This window comes from Zootoca vivipara, chromosome 5 (assembly GCF_965207765.1).
Source record: "Zootoca vivipara chromosome 5, rZooViv2.hap1.1, whole genome shotgun sequence".
Lineage (NCBI taxonomy): Eukaryota > Metazoa > Chordata > Lepidosauria > Squamata > Lacertidae > Zootoca > Zootoca vivipara.
The window spans coordinates 60075546-60097723 of NC_142588.1; positions in this window are offsets into that span (position 1 = coordinate 60075546).

Consider the following 22178-nt stretch of genomic DNA (forward strand, 5'->3'; position numbering starts at 1 on the left):
AATGTGTAGATGCAACACTGCCCTCTGGTGGATGGAGTCAAACTATGTATGTCTCTCTCTGGGCAGGAAGCAGCAAGGGAGAGTTTCCTGTTTGGTGGAAGGGATGGGTCTTAGCAGGAAGAAGCAAGTTATGTCTTTGTGGTTGCTTTCTTTTTCACAGTCATTGTATGTGTGCAGCAGAGTGACAACCATGAAGTCCTACACTGATTTGCTACAATACAAAATAAGCAAAAGAGTACTTAAAGGGAAACATAAGAAGCTAAAGAAAGTCAGAATCAGGAGAGGAGGAAAAAAGGCCTTAGAGAGATGAAAGAAGGATGGCATTAGAGGGACACAAATAAGGAGATACAATGAAACATGAACAATACACAGTATTAGAAGAGCCAGTAAAAAAAATTCTTGAAAGAAAACTGGCTAAAATGCTAAACAGTCAGAAACTCAGATGAAAGTTAAAGAATGTGAGGCTTGAGTTATGGTCTATTTTGAATGTATTGTTGTTTATAGGCCAGTTTTTCTCACCTGCTCATTGTGAGAAATTCTCATTCACATAACTAAAAGTACAACCCTATGCATGTCTAGGCTAACTGTTTCAGAAAGCTGTCTTCTCTCCTTGTCCTACAGATATGGTGCTCTTGAGAAGAACACTGAGCCTATACAGAAAAGATGCAATGGAGCAGATGATGCTCTGGAACTTATTTTTTGTGATATGTTTTAAAGTGTCTGATAGCATGGAGAACCCGTGCTGGCCCTATAGTTTGACAGTATTCTTTTTTACATGCTATTGGTGCTGCTGGAAGACACTTGGAGGCCATGTGATAGCCTGGCCTGTGATCATACTAGTTATATAGAATAGTGCTTAGAACACGGGAAGGTGCCTTACACCGAGTAAGAACATTGCTCTGCCCAGTTCTGTATTGTCTATGCAGACTGGTAATGGGTCTCCAGGGTTTCAGGCAAGGATTCTCCTCCAGCCATTGCAGGATATGTCAGGGATTGAACCTGGGACCTTCTCCATGCAAATCAGATGTTCTACCACTGAGCTACTGTTCTCCCCGAAAGAAATGTGGGATACAGTATATGTGAAGAGTAAGTGTACATGATCTTTTACCAATGGCTAAAGTGTGTGGGCTGCATATTTTTGAGTTGGGGTAGAGGATGCCAGAATTCTGTTCTGTTTTACTAGCAACATGTCAGTTATGTATCCATTGCATGTCCAGGCTCAATGTTCCATGAAGGTTTCAGCCTATGCAATTACATTTTGGAGCATTCTCATGGGACTGATGCATCCCATAGGATTTGCAGGCACCCGTGTGGTAATCTTTCTTTTTCACTGATTGATTCTTGCAGTTTGGTTTGTTCATGAACTAAGGACAGAAGCAACTGGCATACATGGTTGGTAGAGGCTGATCCTCTCCACAGGTCACAGGTGTATAAGCAATAAATCTCTCTCATTGTCCAGATCATGCGATGTCACTCCTTAATTTCTGACTTCCTGCCTACTCTCAAAATCTAGCACAAACTGCTTGTCCTGGCCTTAGAAGTAACCCATGGTTTCCCTCCCTCCCAATAGATATCCTTTCTGTGACCTTCTCATCACCTCAGTCATCCTCAGCCATCTGAGGAAGTCCTGCTCCTTCAAACATCTCCACCTCTCCCCCTTGCTCTTTCCCTCGTTCCAACCAAATAGCAACAGTGAAGCATTACATCTGAGACTGAATTTGGTTCCCCAAATTGGGGGGTGGGGGAGAGATAAGTTCTGGGGTCATGTGCTATTGGTAGGAAGTTCAGTGATTTGCAAACAGACTCAAATGAGACCTTGGGCAAAAATGTCAACAGGCATAGTGGGACTTCTGCCAGGGACAGTTGAATATATTTTGCTGTCTGAGTTGAAGGACAAAATGGCACCCCACCCCTATAGCTTGGGTGCAGGGGCATAGGAAGGCGGGGGCGATAGGGGCGTCATCCTAGGCAGCGTCATCCTGAGGGCGCCATCGCGGCTATTGCCCCGCCCGCGCTGGGCACTCTGCCCCCCAGCTATCTTGGGAAGCCACTTAACTCCACCTAATGGTAGGGATGGTTCTGTTTGTGGCTCTAATTCTCTGGTGTGTTTTCCCTGTGTTAAGTTCACTTCTATGAAATAGGTCTTGGGGCAATTTCTAACGTGTGTTGATCCTTCCTTCCTTCCTTCCTTCCTTCCTTCCTTCCTTCCTTCCTTCCTTCCTTCCTTCCTTCCTTCCTTCCTTCCTTCCCTGTTTAAGAGTGTTTTGAGAAGCAACAAAGATTCATCTAAGGAGTGGTGATGGAAGGGAAGAATAATAGCTTAGAATGGGCAGAACTCATAACCTTATGAATGAAAGAACAAGCTGTTACATTGTCTTCTAAGAAATGTTGCCTCTCCTCCTTCTCATTGAAACTACCGGTACGGCCTGCCTAGAACCTTTCTTCGTAACCTATGCTTGGCTTCCTACCTTGGAACTCAATGGGGCAGCACAAGAAGCAGTACAGACTGTCTTTTCCAAGGTTTGAGTTATGCATCTCTCTCTTTAAGGGGGCCCTGCTTACAGGCAGAGATAACACATTTAGTGCCAGCCTGGAAGGCGGGAGACGAAAACACTGGGGCCCTGATCAGTGCAGTGGGGCTTGACTGCCTCTTTCTATCTCTCTCAGGCCCAAAGACAGCTGAGCAATAATCTCACCAGTCCCTGATTACAGCAGGGAAATCCATGACTTGGCAGCTCTTAGGACTCTGGCAGCTGCCCAAGGAAATATGGAAAACTCAGGAATTCCAAGCAGCACATTGGACAGGTTTCTTGCTACCCTCCAGCTTACGGCAGGTTTTGTGGTGATTGCCTACTTAAAACACTTCAGTGTCACCTTAGCCAAGACACATCAGCCAGGAAATTACCTGCTCTGCCCAGGACAGGTGGTGACTGTTGTTGAGCAATGGTTGGTTCCACGTTGGGCAGGTAGTAGCAGAGTAATAATGTAGCGCAGGGGTCACCAATGTGGTACTCGCAGGTTCCAGTGTGTGTTTGAGAAACCCTTACGGCACCTGCAAAAGGTCTCCATAAATATCCCCTCAAAATATCCCCACAGTGCACAAGAGGCTGCTTGTCCTTCCTGCTCAGTTCCTCTCCGACACTGAAAGCCACACTTTAGGGTTGGCACTTGAGGCAAACCACAAAATGGCAGGCATGCACTCCAGAAAAGAAGTGGGGAGAAAAGTTCTACAACAGGAACAAAGGGGGAACAAATTGGGTACAGGGTGAGAGGAGACCAGCAGTGCCTTCTATTTACCAAGATGCTGCTGTGGGGGCTGCCAAGGAGGTGACAGATCTGGCTTCCAAAGAGCATGCTGCAGCTGTACACACTTGGAGTCTGGATTTGCCGCCCCTTATATCCTGCCACCTGAGGCAGGTCGCCTCACCTTACCTCATGGGTGGGCCAGCCCCACCCTACCCTTTAAACATGATTATTATTATTTTCACGTATGAATCACATGCCCGCCTTCTATTGGATGGCAATATCGGTCACACACCCTCTCTTCCATTCTGAACAGAGGAGAGGTGCAAAGATCATTGTGCTGTGATTCAGTGTGGCAGTAGCATTCTCCCCCCCCCCATTGATGAGGGGTGGGGAGTCTGGGCAGCACTGTGTTCTTGCATCTTACTCTGCTATTTTTAATGTGGCAGCCATTTTGTGTTATACTGCACACCCCACAGCAGCCATTTTGTGACTGGCACCCATTACACTTCCACAGAACCCCAAATGTGCCCACTGGTCCCCAAAAATGTTTGGCAACTTCTGATGAAGCTGGACGTAAGTACCAGTATCATAGAGGGGCACATGCTGCTTATTTTGTGTAACAACTGTGCCCACAGAGTGCAGTCGACAGGGGCCAGGGGCATTAACCAACCTGGTGGTTCCTAAGGATGCTGTAGTCTATGCCGTGTCCTCAGCTGGTTTCTTGATTTCCACATAGGATTGTCTCAAGGAGAGGTGCTGCCATGCATGTGAAAATGAAACAGACACCATACCTGTGCATCTAGAACTGGGAGGGAGCTCCATTCCCCACCCCCTTAAGGCTGGGGTTGCTTCCTATTGAGCCTTACCTACCTTTGCTGAGGAGGTCTATACAGGCAGAGAAGTTCTGGTGCCTCCAGCATCAAGCCTGGATTACAGAGTCCTATGTGGAGGTCAGAGAGGGGAGAGCTGTTAGCAAGGATTTTCACTATCTGAATGAAAGCTTTAGGATTTCCCTTCACTTCAAAGAAAAGATGCCAATAGAAGCACATCCTTGCCTTGTCACATTGGTAGGCAGAGGCAGCATTAGCATCATTGACATGTAAGCAGAGGAAGCCAGGGGCTCAGAACGGTGGTTCCACATTGTCATAAACTCACAGGAAATTTTTTCAAAGCATTGCACCGAGATTCAGCCATGCAACTCCCATTGACTTATGTATTAGTAAAACAGCTAAATCCCCACGCACCACTTTGAACATTTCTCCTTAGGAGACTGAAAGGGACAGCAAGCTTCTGTTTTATTAGATCTAAAAAGAGAATTAGAGGAATATTTGTGTGGGAGTCCAGGAAACCTGCAGCATATCTTTGCCACTCTCTCCATCCTCCTGAATGATCAGTGCTGGCCCCAAGTACCCCCATGATTAACCTAGCAACAGGGGGAGGGGACTTTCCAGGAAGTTATAGTTTCGTTGTTTTTAAAACTTACTTGCATCTCAATGTATTCCCTGGGTTTTACTCAGTCAACTGTGGGGTTACACAGGAATTTCTCTTATAGGTCAAGTGCCAGATTCCTCAGTTTAACAAAGCCCATTCCCTGGCATTGTGTTCCCAGGGAATAAATGGAGGGCAGGTGCTGTTGTTGTTGTGGTTGTTGTTGTTGTTGTTTCAATGAATTCTGCTGGAAGAGAGGAACAGGAGGTTATCCAGAGCAATGAAACCTAGGGATCTTTGAGTAATTTGAACTTTGAAATTTCCTCCACGAAATGGTCAGATCCAGAGCCCTTAGCTATATCCACCAGACCTCACAGTTCTTGAAGTGTTATGATACAGTTCTCACAAGTTTAAATGCATTTAAAAGAAAGAGCACTTGAAAAATTGCCATATGAATAGATCTCTGCCACGGGTGTCCACTTTGTATCATTTATAAAGTAATCATTTGGCTTTTTGTGTGTGTTACTTTTAACTGTTTTTTTAAGTAGTTTTTTATTGTATTCTGTACAACACCTTGAGATATATATGTCGAAGGTGATCAATAAATAACAACAACAACATTTAAATATTTATTTTTAGAGGACTTTAAAAAGAACAAAATCCACAGATTAATGCAGAAATGGAATGGGATTATGGGTTAAAAAATGCAGAGATGACAGAGATTAAAAATAGGCAGTTTTGTCCACCCATACTAAAATCTGGCATGCCTGGCATGCTCTGGTCCATGGGGTCACAAAGAGTCGGACATGACTAAATGACTAAACAACAACAACAACAAAAAGCTCATCCCCTGACCATTGGGCTTCTGAGACCTCTGCAGACTCTGTCTAGTCTATTTCACGAATGTCCACCCCATTGCACAAATAAAATGTTTCTTAGCACTTTTGAAGTTTTTGTCCTTCTGTCTTTGATCTCAAAAATCATTTTTGCCCGCCCTTTCTTCCTCCCCTCCCCCTCCCCCTCCCCCTCTTCTTCTTCTTCTTCTTCTTCTTCTTCTTCTTCTTCTTCTTCTTCTTCTTCTTCTTCTTCTTCTTCTTCTTCTTCTTCTTCTTCTTCGACAACTGGTAAGGCTTTGTTGGCTTGCTTTCCTGTTTGGTGGAACCAGGAATTCCTAAGCAGATGTGGACATCTTATTAATGCCTTCACCACAAAGCTTCTGTCTGACAAACTGAACTCTTATCATCTCACCCCCCCTCCCCTCCTCTGTGCAATGGCAGGGGACCACTTCTGCTTGCAAATTGATGTTCAGAGATAATAAGGGGTTGTTTTTTTACACATCCCCTTGAAATGTGATATTATTTGCACAACATTCTAATAACATTTGGTTCTTTGTTTGCCTAGGCTATAATTGCTTCTACATGCAAATAGTGTGCATTGAATAAATGAAGACTTGACTCATTTATGATGCTTCAGTCTCCTTTTTTCTTTTTAGCTCTAGGATACACAGACAACCAGGGCCATTGCACATTTATCCATAAAGGTGCGTTGCATTTCCTACAAACATCACATTGGCAAATCTATCGCCTTGGTATTTTGAAAGCAGCATCTTTATTACTCAGAAGGGTGAGGCTAATCAAAGCCTTTCTGGTGGGGATTTTCACATGCTCGATTTAGTAGTGAGGCTGCTGTGTCTTGGAGTAAATGTATGTGAGTCTATGGCTTTTCCGAGCACAATTCAAAGTGTTGGTGCTCACCTTTAAAGCCCTAAACGTCCTCGGTCCAGTATACCTGAAGGAGCGTCTCTACCCCGATCATTCTGCCCGGACACTGAGGTCCAGCACTGAGGGCCTTCTGGCGGTTCCCTCACTGCAAGAAGCAAAGCTACAGGGAACCAGGCAGAGGGCCTTCTCGATAGTGGCACCCGCCCTGTGGAACACCCTCCCATCAGAGGTCAGAGAGATAAACAGCTACCTGACATTTAGAAAATACCTAAAGGCAGCCCTGTTTAGGGAAGTTTTTAAATCTGTGATATTGGATGTATTTTAATGTTTGTTGGAAGCCGCCCAGAGTGGCAGGGGAAGCCCAGCCAGATGGGCGGGGTATAAATAATAATAATAATAATTATTATTATTATTATTATTATTCAAAACCATTTCATGTTGTGGGTTGCTCAAGCCTTCTGATTCCCTGGACTCAGCAATGAGGAGAAATTGCCTTTCTTCCATTTACAAATATATTTTTATTGGTTTATCATAAACATATGTACAAACTAACCACATAACCATACAAAGAATAACAGAAGCATACATGGAAGATATTCAGTACACATAAAAAAACAAATTATAGAGATGCAGTTCTACATATAGCCAAGATTTTAAGATGATTCTATATAGCCCAACCACAATGAAGAGTGTGTCATAGGAGGAGTCCTTACTGTATATGCCTTTCTGATGTGGACTTTTCAAACCCTAAAACCTTGTAAGTTTTGTGCTGTGTAAATAGGAATCTGTGTTTTACCGTATATCTAACCTAAACCCAATAGTCTTTCTTTCAGCAGATCTACACTCTGATTGCCATTTATTGTTATTATATTAGCAATATTTATAAACTTATTTTTAAAACTGCAAAAGCTATCCCCATTATTGCTCACAGATTATAAAATTTATAAAGCAGAATGCCAAAGCAAAATAGAATTAGAACAAAATTAGAACAGAGCATCCCTTCAAACTGGCGTGAACTTCCTTGGGGAGGGAGTTCCATGATTTTGGTGACCTTGTCAAAAAGCTCCTGACTTAAGTAGCCAAACTGCGAACAGCAAAGAAACATGAAACAGGAACTATTAGGAAGATCTCCTGCTAAGGACAGGTTCATATGAGAGCAGGCAGTCCTTAGGTGTCCTGGGCCCAGAATAGACAATCTGTGGTCCTCCAGGTGTTGTTGTCTTATACCGGTACTTCTCATCATCCCTGTCCATTGGCTAGGCTGGCTGGGACTAATGGGAATTTGAGTCCAACATTGTTTGGAGGGTGACAGATTCTTCATACCTGGCTTAGGATTTTAAAGATCAACATCAAAACTTCGAACTGGGCCAAGAAACCAACTGGGAGTCAAAGAAGCTAATTTCAAACTGTGAGATGTGTTTCCTACCTCTCCTCCAGTTGTACGGTAACTGTAGCAACTGTGTTTTGAACCAGTTGTAGTTCTCAAGAAATCATCAAAAAGATGCAGACTGTGTCTTACTTTGGCATCCACTCAGCTCTGCAGCCTGTGGTCCCTGCTTCCAATTCCTCTATGTACTTCTTAGTTCTTCAGCTACTTATCCTCTGAATTCCCATCTTTCTGTTCCATACTCACAGCATTAATTCAGTAGTTCCCATGAAGAGCTAGTTCACTCATCTGTTTCCCCTTGCACTAAATGTCATATAAGCAAAAGCAAACACCTAGCTCTTGAGCTGCTACTAATCAGAATGTGGTTCTTTTCCCCCATTAGCATGCATTGATATGGTGAAAAGGGGGGAAGATCCACTATTTAACCATCCTGACAGTGGCTTGGTTTGTGCACAATCACTTTCCCCATACCTTGAATGACGCTGCATGTTTATTTTCTCTCTCCATTCCCACCCTCCTCCCCACTCATTTGCCTTGTTATTAAGTCCCAAATTAAGGGTTTAATGCCTTTTAAAGGTTATTCTGTAATCCCACTCCCAATGTCATTTGTAATTCATGGTATATTTTCCATTGCCTTTGGGTCAATATGGGCAGCCAAAATGTGACGCTGTATTCAGGTCATGATATTTTGGCAGTATATTTTTCAACTTTTCACAATTTGTTATTTTAACATTCTGTTTGCCTTCTCTACAGTGATACTGCAGATTGTGTTCAGTGACCAGCATGACTTGTGACCCACCAAGATGAAGTCGGTCTACTGCTCATATATTTTTGGCCTGTCTGGTACTTGACTGCTACTAATTTGCAGTCTCTGTTTTTGCGGTGCTAGATAAGTAGCACATAAAAAAATTATAGCATCCCAAACACGGCCTGTAGGTTTCATTCAGCTTGGCAGGTCATAAGTTTTGTGAGACTGTAGATCTGGTTCCTGAATGAGTAATTAAGAAATAAACACTCATAGGGAGCTGCCTTACACTGAGTCAGACAATTAATCCATCTAGCTCAGTATTGTCTATGGCTCTCAGCCTTTGACTAGCCAAGGCCCTCCAGGATTTCAGACAGAGTCCTTTCCCAGCACAACCTGGTCCTTTCCCAGCACAACCTGGAGATCTCATGGACCTTCTGCATAAAAAGCAAATGCTCTTCCACTGAGCTATGGCCCTTCCTTCAGATTAAGACCTATACTTCTCATAATTTTATTTTGTTTGTCTGCTGTTGCCTCGGGAATTCTTCTCAGTCTGGAAACACCAGTTAACTGAAGGAGCGTCTCCACCCCATCGTTCAGCCTGGACACTAAGGTCCAGCCTATTATTATTATTATTATTATTATTATTATTATGAACTAGATTGGAATGAAGGCCAAGTGGAAACTATTTAGTCAGAATTGAACATGGGTGAAGAACCCATAACATGTGATCACTTGGGACCTTGCAAGATCCACACTTATATCTTGCTTAAGTTGAGATGTGTTTCCAAATGGGACATTCTGCCACAAATAATCTTGTGCAGCTATGAATTTGTTAGTAATATAACTGGATTTCTTTCTGGATGCTATAAAGCGCGAACAGTTCCACTGAAAATGATCAAATTGTATGATGAGTGGTGTTCTCGTTGGCTATCCCTGGGTTGGTATTCCATTCCCCATAGTGGATAGTGCCTGAATATCTACTGGAAAAGTTAGTGGATATCATCATTAGTCTGGTTGCAGGAGCCTGAACCAGGTTACAGCCATTTGTAAAAGGAGTTCTCTTATCAAGGGGGCTATGAATCCAGGATGCAACAGCACGGGAATATGCTTCTTTTAACCTGACTGAGAACAGTAACTTAAAAGCAATGATAATCAAAGATCATCCTAACTGCTAACATGTTGTTAATCCATTCTTAAGAATATGGCTGGTTAATTGCCGATACTGTGGCAGGAGAAATTGCCCAATTGGTAGTGATTCTTCCCAACAAAGGGCATTAATATGGAATGTTAAGCTACTAGATCTTTTGCTGCACAGAGCTTCGAACATGCTGTCGGAGACAAGAATGCCACCAGTCAGCCCTGACACTTGGGAAAACTTGTGGAAGACCTCACCAGCTTCATTGGTTTTATAGCATTGTAAACTATCTCAAAAATACTGCTGCATTTGTTTAAGAGTTTGCTTGCTTCTAAAGTCCTTCACCTTTCTACACTGTTACCACACTGATAGGCTCAAACTGGTACCACAGGGTAGAGAGGATATCTTAATGTTTTATATGTTATGTGTTGAGAACTTATTTTTATATAGTTGGTTTTTAAATTGTTGTAACATGAGAAAGGATGGGATTAAAAACCCAAATTAATATTCATAAAGCACTTATCTGACTGGGGGGAATTATGATATTTGTTTTTGCAGATAGAACTCAAATCTGTGCAATTATATTGAGTGACTCATCAGGAAAAGAAATCTGGAGTGAAAACTAGACGCTATCCTTAGTATTTATGCAGATTTGACGTGTGTGCGTATGTGTGTAGAAATCATTCTTTAAGATTACTGTACTTCTGAGGTAAAGTTTTATTTTGAAGAATTGTATATGAACTGTCTAGGGCTCCAGGCTTTTTATTACGAGCTGTGTATGCCTGGTATTAGAATGAGAGCTGCAGGTGCCTGCCTGATAGCTAAATGCCATATCACCAAGAAAACCAAAATAGTTTTGAGAGCGAGGTCCTGTATATACACAGAGATAAAGGATTGAAATCTGGTAGGTTTCTATTGGTCAAGTCAGTTGACATTCTGCCTCATTCCATTGGACCAGAGTGGTGGCTTGATGAAGGGGGCATCTTTGAAGTGATTGGCTGGAGAGAGGCCCTAGCTGGAAATTATAGGGCATACTTGAACCAGAGTGGAGTCAATATTCAAGGAGAGTCACTATGGGTTGGTTGTTGATAAGAGGAAGACTGTGGCCATCATGGGAAGAAGACAGAATTTCTTGTGTTCTTATGAACATCATGGCTTGGAAAAACTGAGAAAACTCAAGAACTGAAATCATTGGCTGGATCTGAGGAGCTTTATGAGAGAGTGAAAATGTCCAGAGAGGCAGGCTTCAAGAGTCAGTGGAGTTGTGAAGCTCTTGAGGCAGGAGAGATTGCTGGACCAAGGTGAAAACTATATCAGAAGTCCTAACAGAAACCTAGGAGACGTCAGAGATAAATAGTTGAGGGCCGGAGTGGAGACTGCAGGTGTAGTCCTCAGAGCCTAGTTGATGAGTGCTAACTGGGTTGGAGCATGTAAAGGAAATTGGCAATAGGTTTCACATAGGGAAAGGAAATGAATAGGTACCTCAAAACTGTCTTCTTAATGATACAATAGAGATAAATACATTGTATGACAAAGAAGCTGTGGCTTGACCATGCTTACAAGAAAGAAGATATCTATATAGTTTTCAAACAACAATGTATTGTGGCTGGAATGCTGGGGACAATGCCTGAGCAGTGGAAGTGCAATTTTGGGTGACAATGTTTGTATCACCCACAGGAAACGAGTGACAACTATCCTCCCATTGTACCCTGCAAATGATCGTGTGTTTCTTAGTTGTGAGTCCAACACTTCATGATGTCTTTGGCATGACCTCGGGAGCTGATTCCTCATTTTCAGATATTTGGAGTGGGAAAAAGGATTGCCCTCTGAACCAGCCCCAGATTTACCTACTACCCAAGAGGTTCATACCAGTATACCTGAAGGAGCGTCTCCAGCCCCATCATTCAGCTCAGACACTGAGGTCCACCTCTGAGGGACCAAAATCTACATGCCTGAAACCATCGCATGGAAAGACACATAAGAGATCTAATACAATTCCTAGGTACAATTTCCTCTTTGTAATCAACCAATTAAATCCTTTTTAAATGTAAATAAATTTGCATATTACCAAAAACCTCAATGTTTGAGAATATATGGGAATATGCAGTGTGAGATGACTTACAACTGAATAAATGTCACCATTTTCTCCTTCATTCTCCATTACAGTAACATACAAGACTCCTATTAGCTAAATAAATAAGCAAGCAAACAAACAAACAAGTGTGACCTTAACTTGCAGCGCCACCACTTCGAATTTACTGTTACTGATTAAAATGGTCCTCTCCTGATGAAACAAGTCAGGCTTTGACTGATTAATCTAACTGTCAAACCGGTCAAAGCTTCCAGCTCTAATTTTCATTATGATACTTTACATAAAGATCACTAACCAAGGACACAAGTGTAATCTGTGCCATATCCAGCTCAAAAGCCAAAACGACAGAGACCCAGAAAATCCAGTGTTCCTGGAAACACCACAGCAGATCTTCTGCATAAAGAAGAGGATCGCAATGGGCTGTAGTAAATCAGTGCCAAAGAATGCTCCAACTACCGCACAATTGCACTCATTTCACACGCTAGCAAGATTATGCTTAAAATTCTACAAGGCAGGCTTAGGCAGTATGTGGACCGAGAACTCCCAGAAGTGCAAGCTGGATTTCGAAGGGGCAGAGGAACCAGAGACCAAATAGCAAACATGCGCTGGATTATGGAGAAAGCTAGAGAGTTCCAGAAAAATGTCTACTTCTGCTTCATTGACTATGCAAAACCCTTTGACTGTGTCGACCACAGCAAACTATGGCAAGTTCTTAAAGAAATGGGAGTGCCTGATCACCTCATATGTCTCCTGAGAAATCTCTATGTGGGACAAGAAGCTACAGTTAGAACTGGATATGGAACAACTGATTGGTTCAAAATTGGGAAAGGAGTACGACAAGGCCGTATATTGTCTCCCTGCTTATTTAACTTATATGCAGAATTCATCATGCGAAAGGCTGGACTAGATGAATCCCAAGCCGGAATTAAGATTGCCGGAAGAAATATCAATAACCTCAGGTATGCAGATGACACAACCTTGATGGCAGAAAGTGAGGAGGAATTAAAGAACCTTTTAATGAGGGTGAAAGAGGAGAGCGCAAAATATGGTCTGAAGCTCAACATCAAAAAAACCAAGATCATGGCCACTGGTCCCATCACCTCCTGGCAAATAGAAGGGGAAGAAATGGAGGCAGTGAGAGATTTTACTTTCTTGGGCTCCTTGATCACTGCAGATGGTGACAGCAGTCACGAAATTAAAAGACGCCTGCTTCTTGGGAGAAAAGCAATGACAAACCTAGACAGCATCTTAAAAAGCAGAGACATCACCTTGCCTACAAAGGTCCGTATAGTTAAAGCTATGGTTTTCCCAGTAGTGATGTATGGAAGTGAGAGCTGGACCATAAAGAAGGCTGATCGCCGAAGAATTGATGCTTTTGAATTATGGTGCTGGAGGAGACTCTTGAGAGTCCCATGGACTGCAAGAAGATCAAACCTATCCATTCTTAAGGAAATCAGCCCTGAGTGCTCACTGGAAGGACAGATCGTGAAGCTGAGGCTCCAATACTTTGGCCACATCATGAGAAGAGAAGATTCCCTGGAAAAGACCCTGATGCTGGGAAAGATGGAGGGCACAAGGAGAAGGGGACGACAGAGGACGAGATGGTTGGACAGTGTTCTCGAAGCTACCAACATGAGTTTGACCAAACTGCGGGAGGCAGTGCAAAACAGAAATGCCTGGCGTGCTATGGTCCATTGGGTCACGAAGAGTCGGACACGACTAAACGACTAAACAACAACAAATCTAGGAAACAACATCAATACAACTTTATTACATTTAAACACCCTCCCCAGAAAATCTAGTGGTACCAGTAATTGGAGTGGTGCTCCATTTTACTAAGCAGGAACAGGTTAAAAATCCAGAAAGATGTTTTTTAAAATTGAGAAAGAAAGTTAACACAAATTTATGCTAAATTGTGTTCTGTGTGCCATATAATCTTTATCATATATAGAAAATATTAATGCCTGGTATAAATAATACTGAAATATTATGCAGCTGCCTAGAAATGTGAAGCAATAGATGCTGGGTGAATATTGGACTAAGTTTAACATACTTTTAAGTATTTTAGGATGTATGCTGACATAGTTCAGATAACCACATTTTACATACTGCCACAATGTTCCATATAATAAATAGACACTCCCCAAATAGTATCTGTGTGTTGTTGTTGTTGTTGTTGTTTTAAAAATACTGTTTTTAAGTTTCACTTCAAGTTTCTCCACCTTTAAGAATACAAATGGCAGCCTCACCCAAAGGAGACAGAAATGGACTTATTTGAAACATGAAATGGAGATTCCTTATATTCCAGTATTCTTAGCTTCAATTCAGGCAGCCCATGTCAAAATAATAGATTTATTTCTAATCTACTCTCTCTAATATCTCCAGTTACTGTATATTTTGGGAGAATCATAGGGGGCCAGGCAGAAGTCATACACCCAAAGTCATTCACATGTTGGCCTCCTACTTAAAACGTCCTGCTGCTTAGCATTCCTGTACCACAAATCCTCCCCACTGCTTTCTTTCCACAATACTTACTGTTGTGAGGTGACTGGTGGGGATGGCTCACTGAAACTGTTTGCCAGGACACACACACACACACACACACACACACACACACACACGTAAGCATGCACACAGCAGCTTTTAGGCATGGAAGTTTGGGGGGGTGTAAGTTCCCATGACCCCTGCTATGCATAGACACTGCTGCACATGCTTTCAGCAGCATCCATGAATGCAAAAGAGAAAATCAACAACAACAAGGAAATGAAGTCCCCATGATTAGATGCTCATGGCAATGTATAGGCAATAAGCCCCATCACAGCACACCAGTTTCCTTGAGAGAGTAAGCAACAAGAAGGGTTTGAATGGAGGGTCTACAGTGCTTCAAGATCCTGGTGACATCTCTGGAAGTGTAGCAGTGCCCCCCCCATCAAGTGAATCAATAAAAATACTTAACTAGCTGAGGTTCTGGTCTGCCCCGCCTAACATAAATCTTGGCTACACCTATGGCAGGGGCACAATTAACCAAACCAATTAACAATAATTGTTTTCAAATTTTAGCAAAATTCAGAAACAAATGGAATCATTGAACATAATTGGTTTAAAGTATCAAATCCACATTCTTCCAAATAATTAATTTCATTCGGTCGTGTTCTGAATCGGACCATCCCTTGCTGATATTTCACTTCTAGCTAATTATCACTGCTGCTGGGATTTCTTAGTAATGTCAGTCAGTCAAATTTATTGACTAAAAACTACAAACTATCAGACTGAGAGAGCTATTTTAGCATAGATGACCCATGGCACATTGAACCCCTATTTGTGTGAGTTGCCTTGTTACAAGGTTCATATGTATTAGCTTTGCCTACATTTAGTGAGCTCCAGTGGGGAGGAGGGGCCTTCCTTAAGTTAACTTTTCTTGGCATCTAACACATGTCTTCCAGCACTTCCCACTCTCAGTGTAAATTTTAGAAAGTTAAATGTGAATTAAGAGATCCTCTGAAGCCAACAAGATTTAAGAGCCCAGTATGTTTTACTGATTTAATAAGTGTTGTTGGTTTTCTCCAGATTGTGTTCTTTATGTTTTATGGCCTGAATGTAACCCTGACTTTCTAGCGTTAGGTTGATCCCTTAGTTGTCATGCAACTTAACTTAATCCGTTAAGTATCCCAGATAATCAACTTCTGTTTTAAATTACAGATAAATTCAAACATACCGGTAGTTGAACTGCTGAAGGGCCTGCCGGTGCACAGTGCAAATAGCCAGCTATCCACTGTATATTAGGTCTGACGAAAAAGATAAAAGCAATGCCTTTTCCTTCAAGTTTGTATCCAAAAGTAGCAAATATTTGCCTTTTAGGGAGAAAATGTTGTGCTGTTAATTCTAGTAAAAAGAACCTATGGCAACAGAAGCAGGCAGCGCTCGGCTGAAATCACTGCCAATATCACACACACTGGCAAAACAAAAACAAAAAACTGAATTTTCCACAATACTGATGGAACTTGAGCTTGTTTTTTGTGAAGCTATTTGGGGATGTTATCATAATAGGAAATATCACATATTTGTTTGATAGAGAAGAAAATGAAGGTGACTCTTCCTTCTAGCAATAAGGGGTGGTTTTGTTCTGTTATTCAGTTTAATAAAATGTGCTGCCTTGCACTTAAGGAAAACTATCCACTTCCTTCAAAATCATCACAAACACATTTTTAAGGATGTTCTAGTATATGTGCACATATATTTCAATAGAACAATCCTCAGATTACTCTGCTAAAAGGTTAACTAAATCAACTGGCTGAAACTTACTCCAAAGTACTTTCTGCTTTCCCCCTTAACTATTGTCCAGAGAAGTAATGCTACATAAATAAACTTTCTGCAGTGATGCTACATAAATGATGGAATATACAGATTTCCGTGTAATTTATGATAAAATATCCAAATATATGAGAGTTATAATAATGTTTCAGAAGTAAATTCTACTGTGTTTGTTGGGGCTTGCTCCCAGATATGTGTACATACAATGTGTCTTTACTCAGAAGTAAGCCCCATTCAATGTTTTAGTTCCAGATACTTTCCTATATGACTTCAGGCACAGACATTCATGCTTTACATATGAGTGACAGGAAAATGGCTTTTCTGTGACACAGGAGGGCCAAATTGAAGACTGTGTTAGCCTAGCCTCAGATTTTATTCTAACACCATTCATGTGGCAGTTGAAAGACAGGTGTTCATTTGACTTGCAATGGTCCTTGAATCAGGGAATAAATAAGAGATAACAAAAACTGACAACCCTAAAAGGTGTTTAAAAGCTGCAGGCCAGCATTCAGGTGTGACTCTAGAAATTTAATACATTTATGTACAAATGTAATGAAGAATAATAATAATGTGTTTGGTGAAGGGAGTTAGTGGTTTTCTTTTGTTTTCATATGTATGCTGTATTCTCATTTTGTATTTTGTATTTTTTTATATTGCAAACCATCCTGTGGTCTTTGGATGAAGGGCAGCATAGAAATTTAATAAATAACAATAATGAAGCAGTTGTTTGTGAAAGAACCTGAAATGCCAGCAGATGCCAAGGTGTTTGCTTGCAATTCCAAAAATAACACTGGCATTTAGATGGAAAATAAGAACAGAGGCTTGAACTTAGCATGAGCATGTTGTTAAGAAGGAACCCCCTCTAAAATCAACTGGACTTTCTTCATGTTTGTATGTTTAGGACGGTGGCCTCTTGAACAAGGAAGAAGGCTTTGATCCATGACTAATGACTCTTAACTTCACTTATCTTTTCTCAGGATAATTCAGAACTGCTCCTTTGAGCATCACTGCTGTACCAATGCCACCTTCAAGTCAACCATCCTTAAGGATTCAGGAATCGATGGACCAAAGAGATGGTAGTGGTCATCGTCATGGTGGTTATTGGTGATGGTGGTGATAATGATAGCAGCAGCAGCAAGAAGAGTGGTCGGATCTCTTCATTGCTTTAATAGTTTTATATTGCTTTCTGCTGAAACTATTAGCCATATCCTAATATTTTTTAATCAGTGTATGTCCTGTAGTTGCCAGTACATATTTAGGATCGCAATCTTAAATGCTGTTACTTGTAATTACTCTGGGAACTCTCCGAAAGAAGAAGAAAGGGATTGAGTGCCCGCACTTATTTTAGTGGAGCTCGTGGCATGTAAATGTCTGGATATGTGTTGCATATATATATCGCACAATACTTCGGGTCCACACATTTTCATCAAAATGCCGCTCCAGAAAACCACTTCTCACATCGCCAAGGGAATTAACTGCATGTGTAGAGTATGTGAGGGCAGGGAATGAATGGATTGTGATACTGAAGTTCCTGACAGTCTCTCGAAAACTTCTTACGCACCCTCTGAGATCCTTATACTCCCCCGTTGATTTTGCGCTTTTGTGCGTGAAAAGCAACGCACTTTAAAGTTGATTCATTCTCAGCATTGAAACGAAGTGGTTAACCTGCTCCCCGCCCCCGCCCCCCGTCTCCAATTTAACTCAGAAATCATGACTTCTCCGGCGCGTCCAGTTAGATGGGTGCCGGGAAGAGAAGAATAGTTAAACTTGGTCGGTCCTTGTCCTGTTGCTTCTCTGCTATTTTCTTCTGCCCCCGAAAGAGCAAGCGCTCCCAGTTCTAAACCGGGATGACATTCGCCTGTGCAGAGGGCGCCTCCTAATTGGGCTTGGACGCGATTGATTCCCAAAGGAAGCTGAACTGCCTTCGGGCGCAGCATTTGCTCATATATTGTGCTCTACGGGAGATTATAACCTTATTATAACCCCGTCCCCACCCTTCTCTCTTGTATACCTTTTGGCGGAAAGAAGCGAGGGGAGGGGGATCCAACCCCACAAACTTCCTTGCAAGCTTGCTGAAGTCGAGCGATTTGTCTTTGCAGCAGGTGGGTTCTCTTTTCCTGAAGACGAGGTCGCTGGAATTCCATGAGAGACTTAGCGGGCTATTCAACAGAATCCCCCATTTGGGTGTTCCTCCTCCCATGGGAAGGAACGATGTGGGCACAATGCAAGAGAAAGTGTGCGTGCGCGCTCTCTCCATTTCCCTCCCAAGCTGCTAAAACGCGCCTAGACGAGCGCCGGGGAGTTTATTGGCAGAGCAATCTCGCTCCATCAATAGTCCAAACAATTATGGAGTGTTTTTTGAAAGGGTCTTCGACAGCCAACAAAGGGCAGTCTTCAACTCCCAAACGATTGGTCTTACTATCTGGATTATTTTGTAAACCCAGAGACCAAATTTCACTTGTTTCTAAGCGGGGGAAATGATAGCATGTCCCCCGCCCCCTACTCAAATAAATACATACTTCTCCTCCCACCCATCCCCAATAACAATGTTTTTGGGAAAATAAATAAATGGATAAAATATAATTTGGCAGGAAAGGAGGAGGAAAGAACCGATATGTCATCGAGCCTGAGTCAAAGGGACAGCACACCCAAGGTCAGGACAGGTTTGTAATGTGATTTTCCTGCCTTTTATCAAGCGCGGGTCTTTGCCTTGTGGCTCTGCACACCTTGGTCCATATGTGAACTCCCGACCTTGCGCTCCGGTCGGGTGACAGCGCTTCCCAGCCAGACCCTCGCAGCAACCCCGGGTGGAAAGATCCCAGTGCTGTTTGGGGATGGGAGGAATCCGCGAGCCCGCAGAAGGGATCGTATTAGGAAACTCGGCTGCCTGCGCAAGGCGCATCTGGCTGCTGACTAATCCCAGGCTACGGCCATGAGCCGCGGGAGAGACGTTTGCCTTGGCAAAGGGCTCTGGGTGGCAGTTTCTCTCCTATTGGCCCTCCGATTCTACCCTCCCCAGCTTTTTTTAGTTGCTGGTGAGGAACTGAGGCAGAGAGGAAACCTGCCCCGAGACTAAACAATCATTTTAGTTTGAGTCTTGAAGTCTCAGCTGACGAATGACCCCTGTCCATTTAGGCTAAGCAGGAGGATCCTTCGCACAGCGCTGCGCCTGAGCTGTCTCGGAGCTTTCCCAAGAAGTCGGAGGGGGCGAATGGGCAAGAGAAGAGCTGCTTTGGATAGCTCCTTACAGAGACCCGATTTAGACCTGGGATTATTTTCGCAGTTGAGGAGAAAATGTGGAAGTTGCGAGAAAAAAATCAGTCAGGATCGTGAGCTGTGTTAACAGGTCGCAAACTCGGTTCTAGAGCGCGCTTTACGAGTATTTTGGAGAGGACTTTTGTTCACCCGGAGACAAATAGCATCTGCAGCCCTGACTAAGCAACAACACGCCAAGCGCTTCCCCACCCCACTCCGCTTCTCTTTGCCCGCCTGGTTGGGGTCTCCTCCTGGCCTGATAGGCACCATAGTTTCTTTCCCAGCCCCCACTTCCCAACGCCCTCAGGCAAACGGTGTGAAGTGATTTCTCCAGGAGTTTCCTGACCGAGGAAAAAGTAGTGTGCGTGCGCTTGCGCGCGCCCTTGCTACTGCGGGTGCGTGATGGGAGAGGGAGCGCTCACCTGTTCCCAGGGTTCCCGCCTCCAAATAGCCAACGAAATTTACTAAGGAACGTCTGCCGCCGCCTTTGAATCATATTCCAATTCCCCCGGGGATAGGATGTGAGGGCAAGGGACTGCGGCTCCTTCCTCTGACCTGGTGAATTATGTATCTTATGTGCAGTGCTTTTTTTCTATAAAGAAAATGTTTAGGGGTACTCTTATTTTCCGACTCATATTGAAATACTGCCCTCAATGAGGCCAAGCTTAGATTCACAAAATGTTCACCGCGTATCCCCACAAAAAGCACTGCTTATGTGTATGTTTAGCGTCGTGCCGCGCTCCATCAGCTCTCTCGTCGGTGTTTTGGTGCCACCGCCGCCTTCAACTTCTGCCGGGGAGGGAGGGGAGCGAGCTCATAGATTATCACTATTGGTCATCTTAAATCTGGAAGTTTAAAAATCGACGGCGGAGGAAAACCCCTCTTTAATCACGTCCGTTTACTTAAGTTACATATTGCGTTCAAGCCGTCTACGCGGGCCCTTGCAATGATACCATTCTTGCCGCGTAAAAGCGCATGTCGAGCGGGGCAGGCCTGCGCCAGGGTTTGCTTGCTTGCTGAGCACCCGCGCCGGGCTCAGAAATAGCAGGCGCGCGCGGCCATTACTTGAGCTGAGCCCACAGGACCGGAGCACGCCGGCGTGTGCGGGAGGAATAAGCTTTATATACAGCCATATTCGTGGGCGCCATCAATTTACGACAGTGGTGGGAGTTAGGGAGGGTGGGAGAAGATGTCTGATGTTGTCTCGAAAAGGTACGTATGGACGTGCATCGCCACAGGCAGAAGACACAGGCAGAAGCCAAGGTCCCAGGCTTCAGCTATTTAAATCGAAATCCATGTCTATCCCCCTGAGCATTTGAAATGGCACGGATTTACTCTCTCTTTCTCTCTCTCTGTAGTTTTCTATTCAGGAGATCACTTCATATATATTACGCACATGCACATGCAATTCAGGAATCAAAGGCCACTCTTTACCCTGCGTTAAAAAAAACCCACACCAACACTGGGTGGCTTTTTCTTTTTTCTTTGCTCTAGACGCTGATATATTAGAAACCTTCCTTTGGATAAAAGTGTGGCAGAATTGAGAAGCGGGGGCGGTCGAATGGAGGATTCCGTTCGAAAAAGACATACCAATACACACGCAGCACAGCACCGATGCGTTACATATGCATGAACCAGCCGCTCGTATGGGGCATTTAACCTCTAAATATACCTTGGGGAGCAAAAACGCAGAGGGCCCCGGGCACAGAGGGAGGGGGGAGAATGTCTCTGGCTGAAAAATGATTGGTGTTCTGCAAATATTTGCGATCTATTACCTACGCCGTTGCCAAGCGCGGGGAGAGCTTGTCGCTGCTGTTTCTTCCCAAGCTCGAAAAACAACAAAACAAAACTATGGTTTGGACTCTCGGCAGGCAACGGCGCTGATTTCGAGAGAGAGAAAGCCGGCGGCGCGGGGAATATCTGTGTGCGCGCTTCTGTGTCTCGTGTGTGTGTGTGTGTTTGTACACTTCCGATATCTTTTGAAATGAACCAGGATGAGCTAGGTGTTGCATGCGGGGAGCGGTTTAAGATGCCTCTCTGTACAGGTGTAAGGACTGAAACTGGCCTTCCATTGCTTTAAATAGGAAGTTGAGTAAAATCAGTTCGTCAGTGGAGGTTGGAATAAGGGGGGCTAATTGGTAACCATTATTCTGCAGGGGGGCCCATAACAACGGAAAGAAAATGACAGGTTCCCGCCCCGCCCCTTAGACAGTGCTGCAAATCATATGGTTTTATATTTGTAAGAATGTTTAATACCACGGGGCATAGTGGATATTATTATTATTATTATTATTATTATTATTATTATTCTGTACTTGATTGGAATAAAAAATGAATGAGGCGCCTATATTTACATCCTGACAGCTTTAAAATCAGGGATGTAAAATTACCTGGCGTGCTCTTTCCCCTTTTTTGTAAAAATCAAAATCAAATTTGAACCATGCAGTTGGCTAAATGAGTTTCAGAATTCCTATATTTTAAAACATCCTCTCTCCTCACCCCACCCCCACCCCGAGACGCAGAAAAGGCATCATCAAAGGTCCGGATCTACAAAACAAGGGAAGGTAACCCAACTCCTGTTAACTCTGACGCGTCTTTCGAAAGAGAGCAGCTACAGAGCGAAAGGAGGCGATGGGAAACTATGGAAGAGGGTCGAGGGGCGGGGCGGGGGTGTGGAGGAAGAGAGGGAAGGCTGATGTTGGACCAGTTTTAAACTCGGCAGGTGCACAGAGCCAATAGGCCCTTAAAGAACCCGGGCTCTTTAGGGATTCGAGGGAAATGGTTTCCATTTAATAAATATTTTCCCCAAGGGCATTTTGCGTTAGGCAGCAATTATTCAAAGAAAACAGGCGTGG